General features: G+C 49.4%; 1 long non-coding RNA gene across 1 annotated transcript; it reads left to right on the top strand.

Annotated features, from left to right (window-relative positions):
• Positions 1 to 1,872: 1,872 nt before the first annotated feature.
• On the top strand, positions 1,873 to 4,899 carry LOC147350607 (uncharacterized). The gene is made up of 3 exons (XR_015149006.1): positions 1,873 to 2,797; positions 3,228 to 3,460; positions 4,173 to 4,899. It is a non-coding gene; the product is annotated as an uncharacterized LOC147350607 (long non-coding RNA).
• Positions 4,900 to 10,956: the final 6,057 nt, after the last annotated feature.

The raw sequence follows: 10,956 nt of genomic DNA, 5'->3' as shown, positions 1-10,956 counted from the left end.
CCCGCTCTCTTGCTGATAGGAACTTGCGTTTCTGCCATGGTGAAGCGCCTCTATTAATTTGTCTTTGTTTACATGCAAGACATGAATTCTCCTGTCTATTCTCACAGCTACTGGGCACCTTGAGTACATTCTCCTCGTTGTCCCAGAGGAGACTATCAAAAACACCAAAAAAGACCAGGACATTCCCTGCTCAAAATCTTTCAGGGGCTCCCATGACCTTCAGGGTAGGGTTCAATGCCTTGATCGCTGTGACCTGGTTAGTTATCTTCTCTGTCAATAAAGTTGGTTACTAAATACTATCAGACCATGGGGACAAATTACTTTACTTCTCTGTGCCTCAGTTTTCTCTTCTGAAAAATGAGGCTAATAATATACCAAAGCAAAATGGTAAAGCTGAGGGTTCCTGAAGTACGTCACACTTCCAGGCCTTTTCACATGTGGGTCCCTGCTCTTTCCTTGTCTACCTGGTGAGCTTGCCCATGCAGACCTCGCCTGGGGTCACTCATTTATTGCCTTTCCTCACCCGCCAGGAGAACTGACTCCACCCTCCTCTGGGCCCCTCTGGCCCTGCACACATCTATCATTGTTCATATCTGTTACCCTGCCTCTTTGAGCTCAGGGACTCTGTCCCCCTCATTTCTGTATCCCAGAGCCTGGCACAGAGTAGATTCAGGGTAAATGTGAGGTGAATGAATAAATGAACAAATGAATTACTGACCTTGTCTCATTCATCATTCATCCAACCACCATTTACTGAGTCTGGTCTCTGCTGTGCACTGTCATGGCTCAGAAGAGACCTCTGCCTGCAGGGTCTAATAGGGAAATACAGACTCCTGTGCAGATGAGCATGACTCAGGGTGGTCTGGGCTGCAACATGCGAGTCTCCTGTCCAGAACAAGTGGAGCCAGGGGTCTGCCCTCAAGGAGCCCACTAACCATGGAGGGAAATGAGGTTGAGACCTGGAGGCTGGGCGAAAGCAGCCTGTGCATTGAGTTCACTGGGATTCCCAGGCTGCACGGGATGGGAGTTTAGTCTAGAGAGACAGGGAGATGCACAGTGGTGTCGGGAGCCTGGGTGCAAGATCCGTGTGTGCAGGAACCATCTTCCTCACTCCCACAGCCCTAGGCCCAGCCAGCCTCTGACACCAAGGGGGTGGTCAGCATAAATATTTGCTGAGTATGTGATAAATGAGGAGAGGGAATCTAAAGAAATAAGGACTGCATTCCAGTCCTGCTCCGCCACATGGCGGTCAGTGACGACGGCCAGACACGTCTCCCCTCTGGCCTCAGATATTTTCCGACGTCCTATCCAACTTTCGGTCCTCTGACAGTAGAGAGATGTAGGCTATGCCCTCAGGATGCTCCTTGACTGGCTGCTCTGTGTTTGTGTGTGTTTGTGTGTGTGCACATGGCCCCTCTGTGTGGACACACAGGCACTGCATCTCAGAGCCAGAGTTGAAATGGTAACGACAGCAACAAAACAGGAGACCTATCACTTTCGGAACAGAAGGCTAAGTTCTCAGTGCTTCACCCACATCATCTCATTTTGCCCTTATCCACACTCCATGAGATGAGTGAGGTTCTTGTCCCCACTTTTTTTTCTGGCTGCACCACTCAGCATGTGGGATCTTAGTTCTCTGAACAGGAGTCAAACCTGTGCCCCCTGTATTGAAGTCTTAACCACCGGTGCGTGAGTGCCAAGTTGCTTCAGTCGTGTCCGATTCTTCCCGACCCTATGGACTGCAGGCTGCCAGGCTCCTCTGTTCATGGGATTCTCCAGGCAAGAATACTGGAGTAAGTTGTTATGCCCTCCTCCAGGGGATCTTCCCAACCCAGGGATCGAATCTCCTGCATTGGCAGACAGACAGCTTCTTTACCACTAGTGCTACCAGAGAAGTTCCTCGTTCCCCCATTTTACGGATAAGGAAACTGAGGCTCCTAAGGAGGAATAAATGGATTTAAAGCAAGAACTGTCTGACTCCAGGCTCTCAGCCACTCCATGCCACCACCTCCCTCAAGAGGTCTGCTCCGTGGCTCCTGAGTGAGTGTCTTTCTGCCGCTTGAGGGCAGCTTCTGATGACGGAACCTGGCTGAAAATTCAGAGGTAATGGAGACCCAGGCTGGGGTTGGGGAGCGAGGGCGAGCAAGGCGAGGGTGTTCAGCCTCACTGCCTCTCCAAGCCCCTGCGAACTGGAGGCAAATCCCCCATGCAAAAGATCTGGCCTGGGCCCTCCAGTGTTTGCATGGGAGTTTCTGGAGTTTTGGCTTTGCTTAACCTAAGGACTTCCCGCGGTGCTCTGGATCGTTCTTTTCTGGCTGGGTTGAGGGAGGGCAGAGGTCAGCAGAGGCCCTGCCTTTGGCTCACCCTCAGGGAGTGGATTCTCAGCCAGCCCCAGAGATCCTGAAATGGCCTCTTGCACTCAGGCGGGAGAACCGGGACACCTGGGTCTTCCTGGGCCCAGCTCCTACCCTCACGTGCAACAGAGCAGCTTAGGGACAAGCTCAGCCATGGAGATCCAACCACACAGAGGGCTGCTACGATTTGGCTTTTGAAAGGTGTGCTCATTCTTCTAAAGCTTAAGGGAAAAAAAAAAGCAAGTAAGAAAGTGAGACATAAAGAAGAGAAAAATGAGCCAGATGAGGGATCTGGTCTGTTGAGTGAAATTTCCTGATCCACTCATCCTCATCATGCCTGAGGCTGAGGCCGTCATGGGGCTGTTCTTGCAAACGTACTCAGTGGACAATTGTGGCTTTCTCTGCAGCTGCAGACTCCGCATTCCAAGGCCCCAACTCAACAGGTCTGATGGAAGGTCTTGGATGCTGATTCCGAATCAGTCACCCTGGCGGGGAGGGCCTTTCTGGGCTCCGAGGGAAAGATTTGGTTGGTGGGGACCTACGATTCTGCAGCTGAAGCTGTAGCCTTTCCTGGAGGGCGGGGGCTGGGTGGGAGGGTTTGTGGAGGTTGAGAGGGTAGGAGCTGCAGGGGCCTCAGGAAGACCATCTCCTGGCTCCTCAGGGACACTCCCTGGAAGTGACCTGAACCCCAGAGAATCAAGCCAGAAGCAGCTCCACCGAGATTTCTGCACACACCCCTGCCCCTCTGGCGAGGCGTGGGGGTGGGTGGGGGAAAGGCTTGCTCATCCAGGCCTTCGGAAACATCCCGACACACTTTCCTGCAGGCCGGCCGAAGTTACTTTCCAAGTATTTCACTTTCCATTTCTTCTCCAGATCTGCTCACAGGGTGTTCCTGCCCTCTTCCCCTTGCTGACCTTTCTGCTGGGGCCCTGCCTCTGCTGTGCTGCATCAAATCGACATGCTCTCAAGAAACCAGGCCAACTCTGCTCTCAGCCCTGCGGGAGGCACAGATGCAGGCGATGGGCCCTGATTGGCCAGTGGCAGCTTACCCTCAACCCAGAGGGACACCGGATGGAGGGGATCAGGCACCAGGGGGCTCACCGACTGTGAGTTCTGACACCCTGACTACCGAGGCCAGCTCTAACAGTCTCTAACCAGCTGTGTTATCCTGGGAAAGTATCTTGAGCTCTCTGAGTCTCAACATACTTGTCTGTAAAATGGGCATTATCCTGTTGTGTGCCTTGGAATGTCAGGAGGTTGAAACAACGCAAGGAAGGTGTTCACCATGCGGGTGCAGATCTGGGTTGATACAGTATCTGAGGCTGCTTTATGTTTCTGAGGCAGAAGTCCAGTCCTTGAATTTTCCCTCTTGCGGGGTGGGGTCTGCCTCTTCTGCATCTTTGTAGGCAGGCGGGAAGAAGCTGAAGCAGTGGAGTCACACATAACTGGGTTTGATTCAGATTCAACTCCCTTCACCTCTCACAACTCGTCATAAAGGAAATATCATATAAAATGCGGATAAAAACGCCACCATCCTTAAGGGGTGGAAGGCAGGGTTAAGTGACACCGTGAAAGCCTTTGGCACAACACCGCACAGCTGGAGGGATGGTGGCCATTGTGGTGATTCTTCCTTGGGATCAGGGTGGTGATGTGGTCTCTTGTCCTTGAGGTGGCCTGGGGCGGCGGCGGGGAGGGAAGCGGAAATGGTTCTTGGCTGGGAAACCAGTAGTTTCTCTAACAGGAAGAAGACTGCTGTATATCTCATGCTCACTCAACTCCATTCCCTCCTACTCACCAGCACCATTTTTCTTTTTCCAGGCCACAGGAGTTTTGCAGAGTAAACACAGAAAGCAGAGTGTAAAGAAAAAAGAAAAGAAAAAAGTGGAGCCATCCGAAGCCAGAGTGGGCGTCATGTAAGAGGCTGTGGACTTGCAGCCAGTTGCAGCCTAGGTACAATGTGCGATGAGAAGTGTCCCAGATTTCCCAAGCAGAGCTCCAGTCTACTTTGAAGTGTTGACAACACACGAAATTAAAAGCATCACAATGTGAATTATCAAGTTGTTTTTTCCACTTTGATAGCCTCTCCAAAGCATTTTATACTGATGAATCAATACAAATGTCTCTTTATGAGGACATCAGGAACCAAAAAAGAATTTTTTTTTTTCCTTGAGAGAAACCAGAAGAATGATTCGAGCTCTGGCTCACATAATAGCCCTAGGTAACATGGTAGGTTGAGTGTCTCCTTTAATAGTGGCCATGGAGGCGACAGAGGTCCACTGGCTTGGATCACACCATCAGCTCCTGGATGAATGTCCTGCCTGCTGATGGGTCCGCACCATGAGATGAGACAACTCAGTCCCAATTGTGTCACTATTGTCTCGTGACTGCACACATGTGCTTGTGCGCGTGTATAAGAATATATATCGTGTAAGTCTTACTTTATGTATGTGCATGTACAACTGTGTGTGTGTGTGTGTATATATATATATATATGTATGTATTTTGTGGTTTGGTAAAATAAAGCCCACAAATTAGGAATAATTTATAACTCGTTATAACTCAATTATTGGCTGGGACTCCCTTTATGTTACAGCAGATGGACTTTTGCGTGAAATATTTTCCCCGAGTTGCTATAGAGACATGCCAACATCTTTCTGCTGAAGTGATTCCCTGCAGGCCTGTCTGTTGTTGCGCCCGGTACAGAATGGCTTGTAGGCTGAATCACTTGCAGCCCTTGCAGAGGCTGATTAAAGAGCCTGGGGGCCCTGGGAGGCTGAGGCCTCTCAGCTACTGCCACCAGGGATGGGCTGCAAAAGTCGTTAGGGCTGGATTGGAGGGTGGGGGCTGGGCTGGCGGGCGGAGGAGGGCGCCCAGGCGAGCCAGGCAGCTGCAGGCGAGAGGAAAACAGCGCGGGCTCACCCGGGACCTACTGTGTGCTGCTGGTGGTCTTGGGACTCGTCCATCTCTGTAACAACCCTGGAGGGTGGGTCCTGTTATTCCCACTTTTTTAGGTGAAAAAGTGGAAGACGAGGCACAGGAGTCAGGTAAGACGCTCCAGGAACTACCATAGCATTCTAACCCAGGTTTCTCGACTCTTTCATCTTGTCATTAGTGGCATCCCCAAATGGGGGTGGAGTGGGGTAGATCGGCACTTAGAATCTTGGTTGAACTGAAAAGCCACAGGCTGGGCAGGGTGGCCAAATCCAGCCCTCTGCCAGTTCCTCTGGCTGTCGGAGGATCCTCAGACAAAACCTCCAGCCTCTCTCACGCAACTCGCAGCCCATTTGGGCAGACACACTCAGGCCTGTCTGAGCAGCAACATAAACATGGCCGAGCTCTGAGACGCGGTGGGTCCCGACTCTGAGACAGAAGCTGTGTCCAGGCCTCTGCCTCCCCTCCCTCTCAGCAAAGGCAGGGACTGAGTGACGCTCCCGGGGGCAGAGTTCACAAAGACGGCAGCCTGGAGTGGTGACAAGGGCATCCACTCTGGTCCAGAGGTGTGACTGTGGGTGACTCCCTCCTCCTCTCTGAGCTCTGATTCTCCTAATCTGCAAAATGGCACTCACAGCACCTACCTCGCAGGGTGAGACTCAGGTCTCCCACCAGAATGCAGGCTCGCTAGTACGTGCCTGGCACACAGTAAGCACTGCTGAATAGATGATGAATAAATGAATACATTTTAAATATGTCTGCCATGTAACAAGTACTCAATTAAGTAGTAGAAATTATTTTAATCTGACATTTCTTAGACTTTTAGGTCTCTTCCTTAATATTTTTAACTTCCTTTCCTGAGCAGAATTTCAAGGAGGATCTTGAGTCTCTGAGCCTCCTCCCTAGCTTCTTCCAACCCATCACAGACAGGATTCTTGGAGAATAAAAACAACCCACCACACTAACAAATATCTCTGTCCATGGAGAGCTCTTCCTAGGAAAAGATGTTAGTCAGGACTCTTTAGAGTGTAATGAGACAGACCTAGTTAAAACCGTCTTCAGCTATTAAAGGTGTAAATAATAAACACAGGAGTAGGCAGCTTCAGGTATGGTTGGAGTCAGACATCTAGCCAACCTTCATCCATTTTTTAAATTCACTCTCTCCCAGTATGCTTCATCTTCAGGCAGGCACTGCCCTTGTGATGGCAGGATAGCTACTCAGTTCCAGAATGATTTCTCAACAGCTCAGCATCTTTGCAAAAAGAGAACTCTTTCCCTTGAGGCTCAAATACACATCCTAGAACTGAATTTCATCAGATACACTTGGGTCAGAAGCCAAGGCTAATCGGGCATCCGTTCCAGAAGCCTGGAAGTAGAGTCAGCTCTCCCTAAGTCAGTATGGCCTCAGAGTGGCGAAGGTGCAGTTCTCCAAGGGTCAAGTGGCTGTTCCTGCCAGAAGAAGGGAGGGATGCTGAGCAGGGAAACTCAGCCTAAAGAGGGACATAACCTAACATGATCTTTATGCTCATGATAATCTGTCAAATGGGACTCATAGAACCTGCCTGGCAAGTTGAGACTCAGGTCTTCCAGTAGAATGGTACCATTGAAAGGTATGGGTCGGCCAAGAAGTTTGTTTGGGTTTTTTCCATACCACCTTATGAAAAAATCTGAATGAGCTTTCTGGCCAACCCAGTAGTTACGATTTTTCTCATTTTACAGAAAAATGAAGAAGAGCAAGTCTGGGGGCATTGCCCAAGGCCACATTGTGTGCCAGTATCATCAAGCCTATGTTCTTGCTGGGACTTTACAGGAGGAAGTGAACTTTGCAGGATCTAGAACTAGCATTTGGAAACTGTGCAGAAGATGCAGGTGGCCCCAGGATCCCAGCTTCAGCCAAGGGAAGTTTCTAGGTTGGGCTGTTTGTGGTTCTTGTTCTTGTTTGTGCCAAGTAGAATGTCTTGAGACAAGCAGGTGCTTGCTTTCTTCATCTTTTCAAACGTCCCAAAGCATAATGCATTTGAGAAAATTGTAAGCAGTTTATCATTTTACTTTGATTATCTCGAGTTAAAAATAATTTGACCATGGCATTATTAAGGGTTCTATTTTTAATATACATATATTTGTATATATGTGTATACTTAATCTATATATGCTGCTGCTGCTGCTAAGTTGCTTCAGTCGTGTCCGACTCTGTGCGACCCCATAGACGGCAGCCCACCAGGCTCCCCCGTCCCTGGGATTCTCCAGGCAAGAACACTGGAGTGGGTTGCCATTTCCTTCTCCAATGCATGAAAGTGAAAAAGTGAAAGTGAAGTCGCTCAGTCGTGTTTGACTGTTAGCAACCCCATGGACTGCAGCCTACCAGGCTCCTCCCCCCATGGGATTTTCCAGGCAAGAGTACTGGAGTGGGGTGCCATTGCCTTCTCAAATATTTGTATATAAACAAGTTTATTTATGTGTTGCTGCTAAGTTGCTTCAGTCGTGTCTGACTCTGTGTGACCCCATAGACGGCAGCCCACCAGGCTCTCCTGCCCCTGGGATTCTCCAGGCAAGAACACTGGAGTGGGTTGCCATTTCCTTCTCCAATGCATGAAAGTGAAAAAGTGAAAGTGAAGTCGCTCAGTCGTGTCCGACTCTGAGTGACCCCATGGACTGCAGCCCACCAGGCTCCTCCATCCATGGGATTTTCCAGGCAAGAGTACTGGAGTGGAGTGCCATTGCCTTCTCCATATTTATGTGTAATTGATATATAATTATATGTTCAATTATTATATATATATATACATATAATATATACATATAAGCACTCAATGAATGTCAGGACCCTTCTTCCTTCCTCTCTTTAGAGATTCTACAGTACTTGCAAGAGTGGACAAATATTGGATATTTGAGTGAAGTTATTCAGTCGTGTCCAGCTCTTTGCGATCCTATGGACTGTAGCCTATCAGGCTCCTCCATCCATGGAATTTTCCAGGCAAGAGTTCTGGAGTGGGTTGCCATTTCTTTCTCCAGGGGATCTTCCCGACCCAGGGATTGAAGCCAGGTCTCCCTCATTGCAGGCAGATGCTTTACCATCCGAGCCACCAGGGAAGCCCATCTGATTGATAGATGAATGAATTTATCAGGGTGATGGGCACCACTCAGGTGCCCATTCCATTACTGGCTGAGATCAAACTATGAGGTGTGTAACTGAGTTGGGAATTCAGAGAGGCCGTGATGAGAAGGTAGAACAGGGCAAGAGCTAGTGTTTGTGTCTGCATGCATGTGTGTGTGCTCATTTTAGGATGGATATGGATAGATGTATGCAAGAGAGAGGACTAACTATTCCAAGTCCTTTGATTCTATGTTAAGAAATAGAAGTTTATAATCAAACGAATTCTTGGAAGCCCCTGGAAGTTCTTGAGAAGGAGGAATGTGAAGGAAATTCTTTTGGTATCTGTATAAAGAACAGACTTAAACAAGGAAAGGCTGTGAAGATGGTTTTAGTAATCTAGGAAATAGAGAGAAATGACTAGGAGGCATTCAGTAAACCATGCTGACATCAAAAAGTTAAAAAAAAAAGGCAAGTCTTGAAGACTCCTTGGATCCATAAATCAAGAAATATTTATTGGGTATGGAGCAAGAGAGAGGAAGGGACTAAATTTGTTTTTATTTTTTCTTTTAAAACTATAAATGTGATTTTTCCATTGCAAAATAATACAGCCTCACTACAGGATATAATTAGAAAATGAAAGGAAAAATAATCATTCATAATCCTATGACCAGAACAGCATCGTGACTGCATTTTATGTCCCTATGTCTACACCTAAAGGAGAACGTGTGAGTCTGCTGAGTTCCTGATGGGAATGTAGAAGGAGGGTCAGAATGATGTTTCAGAGAGGCCATGACTGAACTTACTTACTCATTTGCTTATCTGACTGAGTCATCACAAGATAGACCTAAACAGCAAAACCACACCTTGATCCTGGGTTGAAGTCTCCAAGTCTCTTTATGCAACTCTAGACATCAACCAAGTTGGGTTACCTCCAACCTGATCACCAGAGTCCTCACTGAGTAGTGGACATTTTAGTTTTTTGTCTTTTTTTGCATCTGCTTGGGCTTCCCAGGTGGCATATTGGTAAAGAATCCACCTGCCAAGACAGGAGACACAAGGGATGTGGGTTTGATCCCTGGGTCGGGAAGATCCCCTAGAGAAGGAGATGGCAACCCACCCAGTATTCTTGCCTGGACAGTTCCATGGACAGAGGAGCCTGGCGGGCTATGGTCCACGGGGTTGTAAAGAGTCAGGCATGAATGAGTGACTGAATGTGCGCGTGCACACACGCAGGCACACACACTCCTTTCTTACTGTCTCTGATCTTCCTTTGGAGAACAGTCCTCATCATGTGGAGTCCTGGGTCAGGCCCTTCCTATTATGCTGATCAGTGGTTGCTTAGCTGGTCCGCTCACCAGATACTCTTTTCCTTTGCACACTCTTCTGCCAGTATGTGAGTGGGTTGATTCATCAGCCTGCTGGTCAGCTGGTTATCTCGGCTTTGGGGAGGCAGGCAGGTCAAGCTACAGTCCACCTGCAGTCACTGAGTGGACTGTTGGTCTGTTGACTGGTCTGTAGTCCCCCTGACCGTCAGTTGGGCGGTCAGTTTGCTGATGTATCAGCCACTTCATTGGCTCTACGTCACTGGCTTTTCTCACCTGTCAGCCTGGGGGTCAGGCACTCCATTAGCTTGCTGGCTGACCAGCTCTTCAGCCAGTTAGTAAGTCAGGAAGCCTGTCAGTTGGCCAGTGAGTCGGCTGGGCCCCACCCCTGGTGAACCCCTCCAGCTGGTGACCTCAGTCCTCACCTGAGTGTGGAGGGCACGGAGGGAGAAGCTCATTTCCTCCCTGTGGAGGTCCTTTGAAGTGTGCAGTCAATGCCTGGAAACTAAATCAAAAGTTATTTATTAGGTACTGGAGTGAAAACAGCCCCACCATTCTAAGTAACAGCTAGCGTGAGTGCAACTCATTTTCTTTCATAAATTATTAAAATTCAGAACTCGGTTTCTTTTCTTGCCCCCTCTCCCACCCCCAGGCCTGCCTCCTCCTCCTCCGACTGGGGGATTGGTTCCCAGGAGCATGTGACTTCATCAGCCGCTCGCGATGCCAACCAGAGTCCTCCCGGGCTCTGCAGAGATGAGTCACCCTCCTGGAAAGGAGGAGTGTGGGGAGCCAGGCAGGTCCCAGACCCCGAGGCCTGGGCCTTGAGATCCTGCTCGGGGGCTCGTGACCCCAAGTGAAAGGCAGTGGGCCAGCCTGTGGGGCCATTTTCCACTTGCAGGCCTGGAAAGATGATTCACCGGGATGGGCTCCAGCAAAGGGGGAGCCTGTGGGCGCTCCGTCTTTCAGGCAGAGGGGAGGGGGAGCATAGGCTGTTTAATACCCAGGGCAGGTTTGCCAATGCCTGAGAGAAAAGGCAGCACCCTGGGCGCCGGGACTCCTGGGTGTGGGCTGGCCCACAGCTAAGAACAGAGGAAGAGATTGGCTATCTCCCGGCTCCCCACTGAGCCACTGTCTTTCCAGCTTTCCTCTTCCCTCCCCCACCTCCACCTCAGGCTATCCTAACGTTCATCAGCTAATCTCTAAAAACCGACCCTGTGCCTGGGCTTGAGTCGTCAAGTTCAAGTTTAACCACAGG

The sequence above is a fragment of the Bos grunniens genome, chromosome 20, assembly GCF_055505025.1.
Source record: "Bos grunniens cultivar Pamir isolate PY7600 chromosome 20, Bosgru_T2T1.0, whole genome shotgun sequence".
Taxonomy (NCBI): domain Eukaryota; kingdom Metazoa; phylum Chordata; class Mammalia; order Artiodactyla; family Bovidae; genus Bos; species Bos grunniens.
The sequence above is the reverse complement of the archived record's forward strand: the minus strand, read 5'-3'. Positions and strand labels throughout refer to the sequence as shown.